This window comes from Bos grunniens, chromosome 21, assembly GCF_055505025.1.
Source record: "Bos grunniens cultivar Pamir isolate PY7600 chromosome 21, Bosgru_T2T1.0, whole genome shotgun sequence".
NCBI classification, from domain to species: domain Eukaryota; kingdom Metazoa; phylum Chordata; class Mammalia; order Artiodactyla; family Bovidae; genus Bos; species Bos grunniens.
Genome location: NC_141185.1, coordinates 23,395,663 through 23,417,500, shown reverse-complemented (window position 1 = coordinate 23,417,500; position 21,838 = coordinate 23,395,663). Strand labels below are relative to the sequence as shown.

The 21,838-nt window shown below is 37.2% G+C and overlaps 1 protein-coding gene across 16 annotated transcripts in view; it reads right to left on the bottom strand.

Moving 5' to 3' along the window:
- Positions 1 to 21,838, bottom strand: part of SLC25A21 (solute carrier family 25 member 21) — a 528,802-nt gene that overhangs the window by 273,608 nt on the left and 233,356 nt on the right. The gene's annotated exons all lie outside the window — the stretch shown is intronic.

Here is a 21,838-nt window from a genome sequence, read left to right as displayed (position 1 = left end):
TTTAAAAGTAAATTTGTCTGGTAATTTCTGTTTCTAAAAGGCAAAATGAAATACAACCTCAATTTCCTCCTCTATTAAAATTTTTTTTTGAAGAGAAGGCTTAAATGATTTCAAATGGCCCTTTCAGCTCTAAGATCAATAACTCCGTAAGTCAAAACACTTGGTTGGAGCTACATTCTACCCAGATCAGCAGCTGATCCTCAACAAGAACCAAAGGATTTATGGTGGAGATAGGTTGTCCTATTTAAGCACTTCCTGCTGAGTAAAGTAGTACTTCCTTTTATTTGTCTTAATAATCTGGTTCTTTATCGTGCTACTTTTTTAATGAGGTGTTTTCATTGAACAAATATTTGTTGAGTACCTACTATGTGCCAGGCACCACATTAGGTGCTAGAGAAACAAAACAAAATGGCACATGTTCCCTTTGTTACATTTGTTAACTGTAAAGAATGTTCAAGCCCAAATCCATCAACTTCTAAAGTAATATTTATCATGTACACGATCCTGCTCTAGGAACCATGCCAGGCTACCCCATTAAACTTGATGGGCCTGAGAATAGTAAAACTATACACTGTATAATGTATTTATAGTATATTGCAAGGCAACAAGGTCCCCTGAGAAGGGAAGGCAGGGAAACTGAAAAATCATCATAAGTGCACTTGGAACTCAGAACATCCACAAACTCCCTGACTACTTCATGACTCCATTTCTTTACCTATAAAATGGAGATAATAAGGCCTACTTCTAATATTCTTCACAGGATAAGGATTAAATAAGTAAAAGCACATTAAATACTTCAAGCCTTAAGAAAGAGCACTAAATAAATATTAGGTATTGTTATTTGGTAGCATTACATAAAATTACATTAAAGTTAAAAGCCTACTGTAGTTATTCTAATGGAAGTTTAAATCCCAAAATGAAAGCAAGGTGAATTGAATAACTAAAATCAGGACACACCCCTAATCAGATATAGTTAAAAACTAAAATTAAAACTGGAATTAAAAGTGCATGACTAATAAAAGATGGTTTCTTGCACAGGACAGAGCTTACAAGATGTTTGCTTTGTGCCTATAAAGCTGGGGAGGAAAGCATGAGCCCTACCTGGGATGACCACTGTTGAATTTTAAAAATGAGTCTTCAACTGGTGGCAGGTTTCAGAGAAACTCCTCATTGTTGGGGATCACGCATCCCCTAAAGATTATGCTACCAGCTCTCCAATGACAAAACAGGGACACCTGCACACCAGGGTATTTGATGTGTGTCATCTTCAACAGCAGAACCAGTTGTTAATCTTGAGAGGTTGACTGTAATGGAAATCAGTTGTCTCTGCTCAAAAGCTTTACTTAGGTTTTGTTCAAAAGTTCTATTATAAAATATCCAGACCCTAGGAGGTGTGTTAGTCGCTCAGCTGTGTCCGACTCTTTTGTGACCCAGTGGACTGTAGGCTCTTCCGTCCATGGAATTCTCCAGGCATAAATACTGGAGTGGGTTGCCATTCCCATCTCCAGGGGATCTTCCCAACCCAGGGATCAAACCTGGGTGTCCTGCATTGCAGGCAGATTCTTTACCATCTGAGTCATCAGTCCCTAGAAGAAGACAATTTCTCATGAACATTTTTTGGCTAATACACTCAAAGCTAAGAACTTCCCATGTGGCACTAGTGGTAAAGAACCCACTTGCCAGTGCACGAGATATAAGAGACGCAGGTTTGCTCCAAGTTGTTGAGAAGATCCCCTGGAGAAGGGAATGGCAACCCACTCCAGTATTCTTGCCTTGAGAATCCCATGGACAAAGGAGCCTGGTAGGCTATGATCCATAGGGTTGCATAGAGTCGGACATGACTGAAGCAAGTTAGCACACACCCAAAGCTAAGGTAGGCACTAAAACCAAACAGAGAAGCTAAACTAATAAAACCTTCATCCACCTCCACATTAGAACTATCTTCAAGCTCAATAAGAGGAATCAGAATGCAATTCAGTACCCTCCTCAAGTCCCAGGATGGAAAGCTTCATGAATAGGGAAATGACGGATTTAGCAATACCATAGTATTTCTTTCTCTTTCTGCTTCTGTGCTGTAGGTAAGAGGATAAAAGAGAGCGAAATGGAGTTTCTTTTAACCTTACTCACAACAATTCTTTTAGTTTCCTAAAGAGGAAATGAACAGAAGAGATGGGTGAGGAGATATTTGGATCCTAAGATTTAAGCATCATTAGGTTCTCTGATGCTAAGAATGGCTGAACGTTTAAAGCAAATCTTCAGAAATGGCTTTTGACTACAAGCTAGCTTTCCAGGAAAATAAATAAAGGGAAAATATTAGTTAGAAAAATACCAAAGTTTAACTAGATTTTTTTAAGCGCCGAAACAGTATTTTTCAAATTCATATTTGTTTAAACCAAAATTGTTTTAAAAAGAGGCTTATTTGGATAAAAAGTGGAAATTACACTGCTATTAATCTTTAAGGAAATAAGTAGAGAACCACTGACTAAATCTCGGGCAAAACTATACCTTTTCTATTAAATATAATCCAGGGAACCTCACATACTTTATTTCAAAGGTGAATAAATCTCTTAAGAAAGGTGATTCTCTAATAATTAAAGTATATAAGCAAAAGCAAGTCCACAAATTCTAGTGAGTTACACAACTTTCTGAGTAACAAAAAGAGTCTTAGAGTCTTAAAATTCTTAGACTCAAATTCTCCCTTACAACAAATCTGTATCTATTTTATCTTGGGAGATAAAAAATATTAAAAGTATAAAATCCCTTGGATATTAACTCTTCCTCTATATTAAAGCTATAAATCATCAGCTACCAACCACTGACTGAAATTAATGGTATTAGTCCCTATGCCATTTCCACTTAACTTCTAATTCTCCAAGACTTAGAAGGTGAAAAGAAGATAACACAATTTGACTTTTAGTTTACAAAATACAATTGTTAAAATTCTCACTCTTGCACTCTAATTAGATTTTACACAAACACACACACACACAGTAGAGGAGCTAAGATTTTGAAACTTTTTGTATGCTTAGTGTCTTTTATCCCCAAAACTTTAAGATTTATTTAACATTTATTATGTGGCTCAGTGGTAAAGAATCTGCCTGCAATCCAGGAGACACAGGTTTTATCCCTGGGTCAGGAAGATTCCCTGGAGAGGGAAATGGCAACCCATTCCAGTATTCTTGCCTGGGAAATCCCATGGACGGAGGAGCCTGGTGGACTATAGTCCATTTGATCACAAAAGAGTTGAACACAACTTAGTGACTAAACAACAACAAAAGCACCTCCTACACTTTCTTGGCACTATTTCCATCTTAGTAGCCTTGCTACTTTTTCACTTTTATGAGCTTCATTCCACAAGATACTTCAAACAACATACCATACCTGGCACTACCCCTGACGAATGAATGAAACCCGGGTGGGCAGATTCTTTACCATCTGAGCCACAGGGAGGCCCGAATAAATAAATATCAGCAGCTAAAACCTCATGGTTCTCCCCTCTCTTTCTCCTGAGTGCTATCACCAAGACTCTACTCTATCAGCAAATTTTAAATAGGGAAGATAATTCAAGAGATCCCAGAAGGCTCTCAATTCAGTCTAAAATCCATATTCTGCCACCGACACCTCCAAACAACTTTTCAGGATCCTAAAGTCTTGAACTAGTGTAGACTTTCTAGCTGCCTACATAGTGTTTCAAATGATGTTCTTGCTAAGCACCTTAATGTTTCACAGATATCTCCTAACAGGATAATTTTGAATCATAATTAAATTTCAGTTCCTCACATCTTTCCATTTCAACTCATCCAGACATGGAGCAAACTGTTGCCAAATGGTGGGGGGGTGGGACCTAACGGAGAGCCTGACTCGAGAGGGCCCTCTGTTCCCCAACCCTGACTCTAATATGGTAACTGTTTTCAAAGGATTCTCTCACCTGGACTATGTGAAATATGATGCCTCTGTGCACACTATGATTTTCTTTCTCAGTTAGTCCTGAGAACTAAATTATTTTGTAAACACAAACAGGCTCATATGGGAGGCATCTAATATCTACATTCATCACAACATCTTAGTGAAATAAATCCACATTATTTCATTATTGTCATTTTTTAACGTCTGATTGGTTAGAGGATTTAACTCCAAATTTCCTCACTGTGGGCTTCCCTCATAACTCAGTAAAGAATCTGCCTGCAATGCAGGAGACCCTGGTTCAATTCCTGGGCTGGGGTATCTGCTGGAGAAGGGATAGGCTACCCACTCCAGTATTCTTGGGCTTCCCTTGTGGCTCAACTGGTAAAGAATCTGCCTACAAAGCAGGAGACCTGGGTTCGATCACTGGGTTGGGAAGATCCTCTGGAGAAAAGAAAGGCTACCCACTCCAGTATTCTGGTCTGGAGAATTCCATGGACTGTATAGTCCATGGCGTTGCAAAGAGTCAGACACGACTAAGTGACCTTCACTTTTTTTCCTCACTGCCATCCCCTGCAATAGATCAGACTACAGTATATTTGAAACAGAATAAAGCACTGTTTGCAAACCTAGTAAAGAACACTGGAAGTAGCAGGAGGACACCCTTCAAGTACTATCAGAATAAATGTGGTTTATATCTAATTCTGAGATTCTGCTCCCAACCACGCCCCTCCAAAATAAGTAAGGTCATAGATTTTTCATCTTTCTCATTTTTAAATTTCAGACTGTCTGTAAAATAACACTTTTAAGCTTTCCTTTTAAAAGACAAATACATTTAGATCCTCTGTTTTTAAAAGGGGCACCTTCGAGAGTCCTAAGAGTTTAAAGAGTAGAATTCTGCCTGGTTTGGATATCAAGAAAGGGACAATTTGTCTTTAAATGGTGGAATAGTAACTCTAGGGTAAATTATTCCACATTTCCTTCAGCTACTGGTACTGGGTTTTTATCTATGGGTACCATCAGTTTTGCAAACCTCAGGCCAACAATCACAGAAGTTGAGAGAAGCCCATCAGGGGAAATCAATCCTAGTCAGGCTTAAAGAAATCTTTAGCATCTACATGTCTTCCGAGCTGAATCACAAACAGTCCACACCCATCATGATCCCTCTTCAAATAATTTCTTCATTTACCTGTGTGGCATTTCCTGAAAGTAAGGAATGGGCTTGACTGGATGAGCTATTATCTCATTAGGATTTGTGAAGGACCAAGCAGACTGGAATGCTTTTCATGACCCCCCCTCCCATGTCCCGTCTCCATTTCCCATACCCTGGCCACCGTTTGTACTGTTTGCCTTTTCTCAGTTTCTGTGTTGCTCAAGGCAGATAGATAAGCCCTTTAAATGATTACTACCACTCTGCATTAGCTTCCAAAGCCTCTGACAATTTTTCCATGTTTGGGAATTGCTTTGTGATAGACGTGTTGACAATGTAAGGCGATAACTCAATCACAAACCAGAACTTCTCAGAATAAATGGAAATCACCCAAAGACTCTCTGGGAATCTTTTCCTAAGGACTTTCAGCCATAGGTCTGTCCAAAGCACATGTGGAAGGCAAGATCTATTTTTCTTGTTCTTTAATCAGCAGAAATACCAGGAATAGTAATAAAGGTATACATACGAGGCTTTTTTTCGGGGGGGGGGGTGTCAATATGATAGTTTTCATATCACTTTTATTTTTTCCACTTTCTCCTTTTAGATTATCCAAAAGAAAAATCATACAATTTCTCAGTCTGGTATCCTAAAAAAATTACAAACTTTGATTTTCATGTAGAAACAAAATAAATGCTTAAAGGAGGGGGAGATCAAAGCATAATGCTTCCCCTCCGTCCTGCTGCATGCATTTTCATGCTGCCTGGGGTTCATTTATATCAGTGTAACTGGAGGTACAAGGACATAGTCAGAACTCTTTCTCTGGTACAACAAGGACAGATAGGTATTACATTTCAGCTTGAGAGACCAAAAAAAAAAAAAAAAGGCAAGGAGAATTTGCTAAATATTTGCTTCCTTCTCAGAGCACTGCTAAGTTTTCTTTTGCTAGTTGACTGAATGCCTGTTGCTGAACAAAATCCTGCAGTGGCACTGTAAAAACTGCTCTGTCTGAGTAAACTGGGTGGATGCTGAAGGCACACTGTCCCACCTTGCCCCACATCATCCCACGGTGTAGGGGGCTCCTAGGAAGGACAGGGCCACCAAAGAGCCCCCCTCCCAAGACGTGGTATTCCCACTTGAGCTAATTGGGAGTGGACAGGCATGGAGAGTAGGAAAAAATAAAGGAAACCATGTCAACTTCATTTTGAATCATGAAGAAAACAAACAAAAAACAAATGACAAAGTAATGGGGCAGAGAGAGGACAGACTATCATAGATAAAAACACTCTATTAAATGGAGAAAGAGCTAGTCATGCAAGGAGCCAGAGGAGCAATCCGGGCAGAGAGCAAAGCAAATGGCCATGCGGTCAGAAAGAACAGAAAACTCGGCACAGAGGAAAAAGACTTTTTCTTATTATTGTTTTAATGGTTGAGTTTCTAATGCATGGCCAAGAAATAAAACTATATACTAACCAAGCATGGGTTAACTAACATGTTTACGTTTAAAATTAACCTATTATTTCAGAAATTTTCTGGAGAGAACACTTTATTATTATGATTATTTGAATTAATTTTTTTCCCCAGGGACCAATTATGTCTGGCTTGTTGTTTCCTTTGAGAGCCCAGGAAACTGCTGTGATGAGTCTATACTTCTATTCCTGATTTATTTTCTCAAACCCCCCTGAAAACATGTTGTTAAACTGTATATATAGGTCTGACTGTTAAACTGTTGTTGTTTTTTTTTCACTTTATATTTCTTACAGAAGCCTTCTCCTGGCAATACCTACAAGCTGATTTAAAGATTGATGGCAACAAATCAGATCTTTATGCACAGGGTGGATGGTGCCCTGGGCTTTGACCAAGACTCCACAGGAGTCTATTGATGTAGGATTCTAATTAGCCAGGTTTGCTTGATACCAAATGACACATCTCTTCACAAGGGCAAGACCACCTTGTTTGTGCATTGGGGCAAAGTACTTTATTGGAGACTGTCAGACTCTGGATAGTGTTAGAGGAGCAGAGGGTTGGATCCCCGGCACCTCTGTGTCATCCCCTTTTATTCTGCATCCTACTCAACATTTATCTAAATTTGGTATCACATTGGCTTTCTTCTGCTTGATTGATTTTTATTTTTCAATACATAATAATAAATGATTGCCAACAATCAATGGGATCATTGCACAGCCAATCCAATTTAATCACAAAGATCACATCTGGTTATTTTACTCATTTTAATGATCAAACAGGATCAACCATAAAGAAATTTTTGGCTCTTTAAACAATCAGTTAATCTCATAAACTTCTAAACAAGAACCTGATGAAAAACAGTCAAGTTGGGTTGTGTGTATATATATACATACACACACACACACACATACATATATAGATGGCTTATATGATGAGTTAAACAAATTTATTTAAACATAAATTTATTTCTTTCACTGCATCATAGAAATAGATCAACCTATATTATATTCAGATTTAATGTTCTTGTGCTTAGATAATAATAGATTTGTTCACTACTTTTAGCTTTCTAAAGTTTTATGTAAGCCAAATTTTTGCAAATCTAATCATGTTTTAAATACATTAACAGAATTTACTACTTAAATTATGAATCTGTGTATAATCAATGAAATTCCTTCAAACACATCTCTTGTGTAGAGGTGGAATTTCATATAACAGAGTTTGTTTAATAGTGAGTTTGGTTGCAAAATTCTGTTTCCCAGATAACTTGTACAATTTTTAGTATATCTAAATTTGTCAGATTCATTTATGGAAAAACATAAGAAAACCATGTTTCTGTGTTTCAAAGAAGCGAAGGAAGGCGGCTTGTTTCTTCCTAAACCAGTAAGTTGGATCCAGAGGAGGAAAATGTAAATATGAATTCTCTATCAAGCTCATTTCCTTCTGTGAAGGGTTTCATGGCAATCTGATTGAAAAGAATATATCCACGTACATTGATTGTTAGGACAGCATTTTTGTTAAGTGGTTCTGTTGAGTAAACATGACTTACGCCCCTCTTTCTCATCTCCATAATCTTCTTGTTGTCCACCTAAATCTTTCTGACTTACTATCGCCAGGTTACCTGAGCTTTGTCAGGTCTTTCAAAACCAATCCAGTCTCTCTCCTTTCTCTCACTTTCACGATAATCTGCCTCCCACTGTTGTATGTGAAAAAGAAGCTATTTTACGAAAATGTATTTTATAGCAAATAGATTAATAGGTTCCTCAAGGGGGAAATATTCAGTATTTACATACACACATAAATAAGTTTTATACGTACAGCTTTGCTTATGGATTTAGCAAAAGGGAAAAAACAGATTTAGAAGACACAAGGAAATTTAAAGGATCAGCCACTGTTAGCAACATTTACCTAGAATAGTAAATGAATAAAAAGAAAACATGGACACTTTTAGTGACTAAGAACGTGAACTGTAAGAAATAAGGAAGTCTGGCTTCTGATTATTGTGTTTTCTTTTTTTATGCTTAGTATCATTTTGTACTTCAGACTTTCCTAAAGAAATCTGGGTCATCTGCAATAGCTCTCCACAGGGTACACAAGCAGACTTTAAAAATTACCTTAGCTCTGTAGATACCTACCTTCCCACATGGTTTTATAAAAAGAGAAACTAACAAGAAATTTTTAAATGTATACTCAAAAATATTTATTGTAAAAGTTTCATAATTATACTCAAATTCAGTATTTAAAAAATTTTTTAAACTTTAAAATCAACGTATGTGAATATATTCTTTTCAGTCATATTGCCATGAAACCCTTCACAGAAGGAAATGTGCTTGATAGAGAATTCATATTTACAACTTTAAAAAAACTAACCCTGGCAGTCTCTTTGAATGAATATATTAAAACATATTTTCCCATATAACTAATGAAAAAGAACAAAAAAAATGCATTCAAAACCACTGACATTTTTTTCATTTGGTTTCTTCCAAATTTAAAATGATGAAACTGCCATGATTTCAAGTTTTTAGTAAAATTTTCTCTCAGATTAAAAGAAGAAATACACGAATCTGAATGTAGTTTTTTTTAAAACGGTTGAGTTATAAACCAAAACTCCTAAAAATAGGAGTTTATGGTGGAAATGACAGCATTTTAATTATAAAGGCATGAGTGGTGTCCTTTTACAGATGCCTAAATCAAACACAGAAAAAAGTGCTGGGTTGCCAGGACATTCAGTACACTTTCCTTTAATTGCCATATATAGTTAATAGCCTAACCTTTTTTTTTTTTTTAAAGAAAATAAATTGCAAAGATGGAAGCAACTCAATTACATAATATCTTCCCATGTAAAAAAACATATCAAAAACAATGAATTTAATCATTCTGTGGTCTGGGTTGAATTCAACACTGAAATCTTTTATTGAACTTCACAGGAACAAAGAACTTCAAACTTACAGATGACCATGTTTGAAGCTGGATAGGACGCTGACCATACTATGATTGTCTGATACTAAAAAAGGACACAATACAGTATTCCAACCAGGATTTGGGCTGATCTGAGAAACTCAAGAAAAGTACTGTGAAAGAATTACAGATATAGAATGACTGGATAGGACATTTGATCTTGCTTCTGAGACTGAACTTAAGAACCTCTGTTTCAGATTAAACAGTATTTCATTGCTTTTCTTTTCCTTTTTTTCTTGTCACAAAAGTACTTCTACAGATTAAAAGAAACCATCAGAATGGAGAAACAGAATTATGCAGGATGTATTATACCTACATAGGTCTGGAAGCTTCCTGATATTTGAATAATTCAAGCTTTATTCAAAATATTGATACTAAGCAGTATCAAACCAAACTCTCGGATCACACAGTGGTCTTTTCTACAATGTGTGTGATCAGTAAAAGCAGTGATCCTATCCTATAATATACCATAAAACAGGAGGGAAAAAAATCATCTCACATTTTAGAAATGCAACTGCCCCATTAGCCTAAATACACAGTGTAGGCAGTCAACATTTTATGGTTTTCATTATTTTCAAACATGTTGCAAAAAATTGTACAGAGAATGTTTTGACTATATATTTGACATTTAGAAAAAAGTAAGAATGATGGCAACAATAGTATTGACTATAGCTTAAACTTACATTATCAAGATAACTACATCAAATAAATTTGAAATTAATATAATTTTGATATAAATCTTGAATCATATAGTTTCCAACATTTAAATAAATATTTTCACCACATTAATTTGCATTTTATAGATAACCAGTGAGGACATATTATACAGTACAGGGAATTATACTCAATATTTCATAATAACCTGTAACAGAAAAAAACCTGAAAAAGAAGTGTATGTACATACATATATACATACACACACACATATATAGTACTGAATCATTTTGTTATATACCTGAAACTAATACAACACTATAAATCAACTATATTTCAATAAAAAATAAAATTTTTAAAAATGTGCACTTTTGATGATATTTTCTAGATAGAAGATCTGTGGTATATATTTAGTTATGGCATGGAATTTTTTATTGTGCTTCCTTCCCTAGCTTAGGATATACAAAATTAAATATAACTGCTTTTGTTCATAGAATAGTTTTTACTTTCTATTATTACAGTTGCTAATTATTGAAAAATTCAAGGTTTTTATTTTTTTTAATTTAAAATAATGAAATCTATGATAGTAGGTGAACAATAATGTGCTTAAATACGTAATTTTCAAGCTTGTTACATACATAGACTACTTTAAAAGAATGAGTGTAAATATGGTGTTATCTTCATTCTGAATGTGTAAGAATTACTTCAAATAAATTTTAAACATGTAATTGGATGAAAGAAAACAAATGACACATTAAATTACATACACAACATTGAGAGAGGAATAACTATAGCAAATTAAAAACTACTTCTTGAATAACAAAACCAGTAACCATCTAAATTTTATTTTTATTACTTTAGATATATACCACCCAGCTTTAAAATTATTTATTATATGATTGCTTAGTTTTTAATTATTTTGACCATTATTTATTCTCCCACAATTAATACTGAGATTGTAAGCAAGAGCTCAGACTGAAAATAAAAGATCTTGCTGCTGGTATCAACTTAAATTCATCATACCTTGAATAATTTTTGAAAGTGAAATTCTTAGGGCTTAGAAAACCAATTTAATGAGACTCTTTTTGATTCAATTTAGTCAAAATTACCTAAACCAAACCAACCAAACGAGTACACCGTACATGCAAAATCCACGTTATTCAGGAGTCTGGAGGATTCGCTGAAATAACCAGAAATGAACACAAGCAGGGAGCGGTGCTGTGCTGGCACCTAGTGGAGAAGGCAGTAGAAGAGTCATTTACCAGGCTGAGAAAAGAACACATGTTAATTATTTCAATCTATGCCTTCTACCACACACCTCTGAAAAGACAAATGAGAAGTATCTGGGCTAATTCAACTTAAGTATACAGCCAAAAGTTACAATTTTAATTTTCTGCAAGGACTAAAAAAATTTTGGAGAGGCGGGATGGAATATGACTAGCTGTGGTGAAAAATATAACATAGTAAAAACAAGGATTGTGCAATTTTCTTCTCCCTTGATAAATTCTGCCAAACCTGGTCACACTAGTCTATTCTCTGTCAAGCAAAGAATTTTTATGAACTCAAGTGACAGGCTGTTTGTGAAGTTCTGTCTGTATTTGGGACATAAGTCACCAAACACTACTTAACATTAAATGTGGAATTTTCAAATGTCAGTATTACATGCAGAGTTATAATTATTTTTCCTTCTCAGCATGTTTAGGGGAAAGACATATTTAAATTTGAGTCCTACCTTCTCTTATTTTTCTAAACTAGGTACGGCATGTTTCTGGTGGAGAACTTCTGCCTTAGAAGGCAATGTGCTCCCCAATCCAATGCAAGCAAGTAAAGGCAGAATTCCTAAAACTTATCGGGGAGTGTAAGACATCAATTAAGTTCCCCAAGTGAATCAATGATCTCTTCCAGTTGGGAGATTTTATGATTTCCAAAAGGAGACATTTTCTTATATTTTTCTACACTAGGAAATTCATTTTAGTTCACTGTCCCTATCAGTATTCCAAGGACTGCATTGATCTCCTTATTTTTTGTTATTCTTGGAATGGTTGGTAATTATTTTATGATGAAGACAAAGAATGATCAAATCATACTAAACTCAAATCAAGACTGATCTTACAGTATGTGAGGAGTCAACTTTTTCATAATTGCATAACTTAGGTTACTAAAGTGCAAGTACTCCATGATTTACTCCAGGTCGGCTTTGCTTTATCAAGCAGCTACACTGTTTTGTGAAAGTCATTCAGTCATGTCCGACTCTTTGCAACCCCGTGGATTATACAGTCCATGGAATTCTCCAGGCCAGAATACTGGAGTGGGTAGCCTTTCCCTTCTTCAGGGGATCTTCCCAACCCAGGGATCAAACCCAGGTCTCTTACACTGCAGGTGGATTCTTTACCTGCTGAGCCACAAGGGAAGCCCTTGTTTTATACTGTTTAAGGAAGCTATTTTAATTTTTAACTAATACATGATGAGAGAGATTTACATACACAGTCTTTCTTATTAATAACCTTTTCCCCTCATTTTTAATCATGGAGAACAACCCGTTTTCATCCTGTTGTATTAACCTGATGACATCTTGCACCTAATGAGGTGCTAAGGCTTATCCTATATTACTGTACTGATGCTCAACTTTAAAAACTGATACTTTGGCTAACATAATTGGTTTGTCTTATGTCTTAGACATCTAGAAGTTTATTTCAGAGCACATGGATGAACTATTCTGTGTATCACACTATTGGAGGGTTGGTACTGCCCTGGCATTCTCTGCCCTGCTGCAACACTAGAGAGAACAAGATCAGTGACCCCCTTGTGATTCTGGTTCTCCTGAAATTGCAGGGAACTGCTGGACAATCCACATTCAGAGCAGCATTACTCCCCTGGTTCCATATGACGGATATACTACCTAACCTCAGAGCTCTGCCACATCAGGTCAGGGTGGTTTCTCAAAACATAGAACCGAACTCATGTCCTGGACCATACGACTTGGCCTTCCAGCGAGCAAGTGTCCTTTGGTTGACTAGGAAACCTCTTTGCAGCAAATGTGATTAATTGATTGAGAAAATAAACAGTCATTGACTCTTTATACGAAGTTTGATATGATCACTACTAAATTTATGAGAAAAATAAGAAATTCATTGGAAATTCTTTGCAGGTAGACACAAGTTTACTGGTGGAGCTACAGTAGAGTCCTCCTTCTCTCTGGGATAGCCGAGGGCACAGTGCCAACAGGGGAATGGACAGACAGACCCCAAATGGACACATGGATGGTCAAGTTCACTGGCAAGGGAAAGTTTCCTGTGAAGGACACCCCAAATCCCTTAGAAATTCTAAATTCAACTTCTTCCCTAACCCTGCTCCAGTCACATCACAGAACCATGTCTTGTGGCCATCTCTGTACTTTTTCAGGTGACTTTGCCTAAGAGTGACCAGACGTAAAGGTTTCTGTCCCCAGAGATCAGTTACCAGGATCATGTCCTGAAGCCTGTCCACATTTGGGATCTTGGCCCAGCTGTGTGACAAGGACAAGGATGAAAGATCAAGAGCCTGCCATGAATGCAAGGGAAGGATATGGGGACAAGTAGTAGAAAAAAAGCAATAGCCACAGTGGGCACAGATAGTCTGTCATAGACATTCAGAGGAAGGAACCTGCCTCCAGCTCAAGGAGGGGATTTGAGGAAGATGGTATCAAGGAAGACTTCCTGAAGGAAGTGGCTGAGATATGAGATATGGTTAGGACTTGGGAAACCATCATGGTGGAGAAAAGCACACTTTGTTTGAAGCTACATGGCAGATGGTGACAGGATTTTCTTTCTCTCTCAGACAGACAGCCTGAGGAGAAAGCCATCTGTTCCAACATCAGAAGGGTGGGGCTCCCAGCAGCCCATTCGGACACAGGCATGGCCAAGTGACTACAGCTGCCCTAGTTAATCCACAAGAAAACCACTGCATATTGGTAACGTACTTCTAAGCCCACTGAGTTGACTGGTGGCCTCCACAGCAATGATAAATTCCATTTTTCTCTCTTTTTTTCAGGCCATTGCATCTCCTGTCATTTTCAAGTATAATGAACATTACTTCAGAAGCCAAAACAGAGAACCAAAATTGAGTGTCCTAAAATGAGGTCCATTGCCTGCAGCTGATTATCCCATCGTTGTTCATTTTTGCTGTGTGAATCAATTCTAATTTTCAAACTGAAATATATCATGCTTTGTCATGAACATGCCAAATCATGTTTGTTTCTCCAGGTTCCTTTCTCCAGGAGCGCCTTTCCCAGCCAACCTTCTTAGGACAACCAAAATCAAAACAAATAATAAAACTTCTCCCTTTTGATCCAGATTGCTATTTTTAGTTTTTAAGGACATGTGAGCATAAGAGGAGATGGTTATTCATTCTGCCTCTAAAATGTTTCCATAATCATCTCAAAACTACTGGGTAATGAGGACAGTTATCTTTATTTAAAGAAGAAAGTGAAACTTTGAAGTTAAGAATATTGCTACAAAAGGAAGTAGAAATGTGAATTGGTACCATGTAGTCAAGTGATAATATCTCATTTGTAGCCTATTCAAAACAAACTTCAATAGTATGATCCAGTGAATCCGCTTCTGGGCACAGGCCCCAAAGAGCTGAAAGCATGGAGTAGAAGAAATATTTCTATATCCATGTTCACAGCAGCACTATTCACAGCAGCCAAAAGGTGGAAACAACCCAACTGTTCATCAACAGATGAATGGATGAACAAAATGTAGTATATACATACAACGGGATCTTATTCAGCCTTAAAATGGAGAAGGAAATGGCAACCCACTCCAATATTCTTGCCTAGAGAATCCTGTGGACAGAGGAGCCTGGGCTGCTGTCCATCGGGTCGCACAGAGTCAGACACGACTGAAGCGACTTAGCATGCATGCATGCATGCATTGGAGAAGGAAATGGCAACCCACTCCAGTATTCTTGCCTGGAGAATCCTAGAGACAGAGGAGCCTCGTGGGCTGCGCACAGAGTCAAATGCGACTGAAGTGACTTAGCAGCAGCAGCCTTAAAAAGGAAGGAAATTCTGATACACACTACAACATGGATAAACTTTGAGGACACTGCACTAAATGAAACAAGCCAGGCACAAAAGGACAAATGATACATGATTACACTTATATGAGGTACCTAGAGTAGTTCAATTCCTAGAGATAGAAAGCAGAGTGATGGTTGCCCAGGGCTGGGAGGAGGGGAATGAGTGATGAATAATTATTTAATGCACACAGAGTTTCAGTTTTGTAAGACAAGAAGAATTTTAGAGATGAATGGTAGTGATGATTGCAAAACAATGTGAATATATTATTACTTAATGCTACTGATGGCAAATTTTATGTTATGTATTTTATCATAGTGAAAAACATACCTAAATTTTAAAAGCTGGCAAAAAAAGTTTCACCATTCAAACTCGAGGAGTTTGAACATATGTATGTAAGCAAGCTAGCCATATACTCTACTCCTGTGATGTATGCATGCTGAGAGCGATGATACTCAAACTTCTGTGAGTACAAGATAAAGGTATCAGACAAATGATCGAATACCTCAAGAATGTTGTGAATATACAGATAATACTAGATTCAGAACAAGAAATAAAGAGAATGAAGTTATTATTATAAATAATACATTTATTATTATGCTGCTGCTAAGTTGCTTCAGTCGTGTCCGACTCTGTGGGACCCCATAGACGGCAGCCCATCAGGCTTCTGAGTCCCTGGGATTCTCCAGGCAAGAATACTGGAGTGGGTTGCCATTTCCTTCTCCAATGCATGAAAGTGAAAAGTGAAAGTGAAGTCGCTCAGTTGTGTCTGACTCCTAGGGACCCCATGGACCACAGCCCACCAGGCTCCTCCGTCCATGGGATTTTCCAGGCAAGAGTATTGGAGTGGGGTGCCATTTCCTTCTCCAATTTATTATTATAAATAAATATAATTATTATTATAAATAATTATAAATAACACAATGAAACACATTTGCTAATGCCAATTTACTCCTGTGTTTCACATTGTACTAATATAGTAAAAGTTTATTATTAAAATACAGTGTTAAAATCTTTGGCAACTCTAAAACTATAGTGCATTCAAGAATTAACTCCTCTCCCTTCTAAATTCTGTATTTACTAAAGCCATTAAATAAGTGTTAGTCACTTAGTCGTGTCTAACTCTGCAACCCCATGGACTGTAACCCACTAGGATCCTCTGTCCATGGAATTCTCCAGGCAAGAATACTGGATTTGGTAGTCATTCCCTTCTCCAGGGGATCTTCCAGACCCGGGGATTGAACCTGGGTCTCCTGCATTGCAGGCAGATTTTTTACTGTCCAAACCACCAGGGAAGTCCTTTACTAGCCATTAGCCCTTAACAAAGCAAAAGAAAGAAGCATGTGTGGTTACTTTAAATATAATTCATTGAATTTAACTATGTATACCATAAATAAACTCATATTTTGTCAGTTATTAATGCCAATAAATATATAGGGTCATAGGTAAATAACAGCAATGGTAATTCTAACAAAAGCTAAGTGTCTGCATTTTTAAATCTTTCAATAACATTAACATGTGCCTCCTTAAACTTCTATGTTATACACGCATCTGCCCGTCTGATACAATCAATATTAAGAAAAAGACCTTCTAAATACCAAGTAGGTGAAATTTTTCTTCCATAAATCATGACTTCAAATGTGTTGTCACAATTCTCAAAAGTCCAATTAATTAAAATCCAAGTAACAGTTGGTTTTGCTCAACAACTGCCCGGTCTAGCAGTCCTATGAAAGATGGCCACCCCTATAATCTTACTAATACCTCTAGGCTGTCAGTGCGTCATGGCCCGAGCATGAAATCTAACTTGACAGATAATGGAAATGAGCTATTAACACAAACCAACCTATGCTCAGACCATGTTTTAGTATTTTATATGTGTTTATTTGGCATAAAATTACAACTTTTATCCAGACTGTCTTGGAGCAAACCCATTCTGGAAACTATTTCTCTTTTGTAAAAAATTTGTTAATACTGAGAAGTTTCTTAATTCTATATCCTCCAACCCTCCTCACTCCACCCCACATGCTCAGCAAAAGTTTCTAAAAGTTATTTAGCTCTCTAATCTTTAGGCTGTTTCAACTCTTGCCTTTTGAAACAGCCCATAAGTGATAATGAAATGCATAAAGGAACGAGAAAGAGAATCCAATTACATCTACCTGCATAGCTCAGCTGCACACCAAGTAACAATAAACAGGCATTCTTAAGTCACAGCATTTCACTGGAAATGGGGCAGAACTTGTGTATTTTAACAACTTTTTACAACTAGCAACCACTATAGCATTTATTTTACTTTCTCAAAGAAAACCAGAGAAGGTTCATAATTTAAACTAAAGGGTCTTTCAGCCTTGAAGACAAAAAGCACTTCTGCTTAGCACCTGAGTAATAATGTGAGATGTGTACAGGTGAATTAAGAAGACTAGACTCAAAGATAGTTTGTCTTTGGTCAGTCTGAAGCACATGACTCCTTTCCAGCCCTGCGATCATTTATTATCCAGCAAAGAAAAGCTGGGTTTTTGCTCCATAAACACAGTGGTGGTCCTCAGCTTATAATGATTTACCATGTCTGCTCTGAAATGCATGACCCAGACTGTTCCAGAAAGGTCTCTCTCATATACAGACACACACATCTGATGGTATTTCAGGTCTGATTTACTTTTGTGCCACTAAAGCCAGAGTTTTGGTCACCTGCACACATTTTCACTCTCAAATGTGACACTCAAAACAAATTTTAGGGTGTACTTTATTTTAAGCGATATATATGTGAACATACACAGCAAAAGCATCTCAGGTTTTATTGGGTTAGTAACCTGAGATTCATTTTTCCTTTTAGAAGGGACTATTTTTAAGACTTAGAAGTACTGCACCCAAAACACAGTTAAGGCATATTTTAAATGATGTGTATGTGGAAATAAATAGCAAATGCTTCTCAGGGAACGTTGGATTAGTAACTAGATATTTATTTCTCCTCTAAGAAGGGACCATCATTACTCTAAAGTATGAATATTTTATAAGAGCACAGAAAAATATATAGTATTAATAAGAAGGAGCTTTAACTCTGATGGAAGTTTGGACACATCACTTTAGAAATGCCAGTTCCTAAGTGTGCAATCATGACTTTAAATCTACATCATACATACATTCAACTATATACACAGTTATAAGTACTGCCTTATGTATGACATATGTAGGCGTGTAGAATATCTAAGTCATAGGCTCCAGTTTGTTAAAATTGCCACCCTAATTAGTTGGTATAATAATACAAGTCAGAAAACAATAATTTTTTAAAATTAGCTATATACATATAGATTTATATACTTTCCTAAGATATTTACAGAAGCATGAGTTCTGACGCTAAATTAGAATATGAATGGATTCAGTTAAGCTTGTCATCCTCAGCAGTGGTAAGTTACAAACCCAACACAGAGTCTAGCATAAATGACAAGTTTTCACTCAAAGAAAACTGTTCCATAGTGAAAAACAGAAAAGAGGCAGGAGAAAAACCTAGTAAGCAATAATTTAATGAAAACCTCCTTGAAAATAATGGCAGTAACTAGACATCTAGAAGTACATAATAAAACAACAAACATTGAGAAGCAGAAAAAGTTACTCTCTGGTTCCAAATAATGATGAAACGTTTGTCTTTCTAATGCCCTGAGTCTACAGCTGTGCAGCCAAATACCAGAGCCACTAGGCCTAAGTGGCAACTGAGCCTGTGAAATAAGGCTGCTCTGAGCTGAGACGTGCTGTGAGTGTAGAATACACACAGGTTTCAAAGATTCAGTACTAAAAACATAATGTAAAATCTCAGTAATGTTTTTAATGGATTCCATGTTGATAGGTTAATGTTTTGAATTAATTACATTAAATAATATAACCAATCTCATCAGTTTCTTTTGACTTTTTAAAAATGTGGCTACTCGGGACTTCCCTGCTGGTCCAGCGGTTATGGATTCACCTTCCAATGCAGGGGACAGAGGTTCGATCTCTGGTAGGAGAGCTAAGATCCCACACGTTGCAGGGCAAAACAGACCCAATGAGGCCAGAATAAAAGTAAATAAATAAATTTCTTTTTAGAATGTGGCTACTGAAAAATTTGAACTTACATATATGGTTTGCAATACCTATCTAAAGGATAAAGTTACAACATGTGAATATTGGCTGAGAAATTACAAATCACCTAGTTCAAATCTATTTTACAAATAAGAAAACCAAGGCTTAGAGTGATGGGTTCTGGTTAAGTCCAAATTGAGCTGTAGATTCTTTCACAGGCCAGTATTCTCTTCATGAGAGTATCATGAAGGAGAGATAACAACTTGACTTGTCTCTCAATCAAAAGTGCTTTCACACAGGTTCAAAACCCTTTTCTCATTTTTTGAGCTATGATATAAGAACTTTAAATTATACTTACCCCAAGACATGCCTTTTACGTACCATTATTAGTATGCATTTCACTGAAGATTTTTAATTCATGTCATAAACTAACATAAATTAACTAGAAGTTTGTAAGCCAAACCAATTAAAAATATGCTTTAAACTTGTCTTTAAAGCACAATAAAAGTTATGTCAGGGGATTCCCAGATGACTCAGTGGTAAAGAATCTACCTGCCAATGCAGGAGACACAGGAAACACACAGACACAGGTTCGATCCCTGGGTTGGGAAGATCCCCTGGAGGAGGGCATGGCAACCCACTCCAGTATTCTTGTCTGGAGAATTCCATGGACAGAGGAGCCTGGCAGGCTACAGTCCATGGGGCTGCAATGAGTCAGACACGACTGAAGTGACTGAACATGCACACACGTACCCTCACCCACCTCTACCATCCCTCCAGGCCACACACCCATACAAAGGGCCTTCTCTTTTTCATAGTCACTCCCATATTTAGGAGATAATTTTTTTATCTTAATAAAACAATTTTTATTTTTATTACCATATTACAAAGTTTAAGTTTATATATTAATATCTATTTCTAGATTCTAATGTCCTAAGAGTTTGAAGTTGAGTTGAAATGGTAAATGGAAAACAGGATAGACTAGAAATCTCCATTTGCCCCTCCCCTTCCAATTCTGAGCCTACAGATATTACCCTTCAGTAGGATTTGAAGCATTTTCAAAATGGGCAATAAATAGCACTTGCTTGCTAAGTTGCTTCAGTCATGTCCGACTCTGTGTGACCCCATAGACGGCAGCCCACCGGGTTCCGCCGTCCCTGGGATTCTCCAGGCAAGAACACTGGAGTGGGTTGCCATTTCCTTCTCCAATGCATGAAAGTGAAAAGTGAAAGTGAAGTTGCTCAGTTGTGTCCGACCCTCAGTGACCCCATGGACTGCAGACTCCCAGGCTCCTCCGTCCATGGGGTTTTCCAGGCAACAGTACTGGAGTGGGTTGCCATTGCACTAGTTTAAAAAAAAAAAAAATGGAGGGAAGGTTCTGTATCCAATATGTGGAAGGAAAGTCTGGGCTAAATACAGTTAACAGTTCTCTTTTCTGACATAGAAGAGGTTTTATTATGTTAAAGTATAATCTGACTCTCCAAGAGAGGGATATAGTATACAGAGTTCTCCAAATGTGTTTAAACCATGTAAATCCTATTCTCAGAGAGCATCTTGAGAGACTAGAATCCCATAGAATGCATTTGAGGAAACCCTGGACCATGGAATTTGCTGCAAGATACTTTACAAAATCACATATCACCCTTAACCTTTGTATTATTGCTGAATAACTATCATTTGTTTTATCAATTCATTTATCCAATAAACTTTTATTACCTTGTTATGGATTGAATTACATCCCCCTCCAAATTCATATATTGAAGCCTAATCCCCAATGCGATCATATTTGGAGACAAGGACATTAAGAAGTTGTTGCTGTTGTTCAGTCACTCAGTTGTGTCTGACTCTTTTATGACCCTGTGGACTGTAGACCACCAGGCTCCTCTGACCATGGGATTTCCCAGGCAAGAATACAGGAGTGGGTTACCATTTCCTTCTCCAGAGGATCTTCCTGACCCAGGGACTGAACCTGTGTCTCCTGCACTGCAGGAAGATTCTTTAAGGTTAAATGAATTCATGAAGAGGGCTCCTCATCTGATGGGATTACTGTCCTTATAAAAAGAAGAGATACCAGAGATCCCTTTCTCTTTCCAAAGGCCATGTGAGGACACAGCCAGGGCACAGCTGTCTACAAGCTGGAAAGTGATGTCCCACCAGAAACCCACTCGGCTGCACCTTGTGGATGAACTTCTGGTCTCTAGAACTGTAGGAAATAAATTTCTCTCGTTCAAGTCACCCAGTCTGTGGTTATTTTATTACTGCCACCTTAGCAGACTAATCATAGCTCCTACCATGTTTTAGAAAGTGCACATGGTTAATAAATAGGCATAGTCCCTGGCCACTGGAAGTCTGCATTCTAGTTAAAGGGCAGTGTGGGAAACACTGAGGATCTTCTGGTGTTAGACTAAGTCAAATTTGACCAAGTCAAATTACTTGACTTGGCATCAGCAAAAACTTGCCCCACAGCCCAACCTCCAACTCACATTCTCATTTCAAAGGATAATCAAATGATTTGTTTTATAAATTATTACTTGAAGAAATGGGCCAACTGGACCTCTTATTCCCTCTCATTTTCTGGAAAAGCCTGGAATCCCAAGAATCAA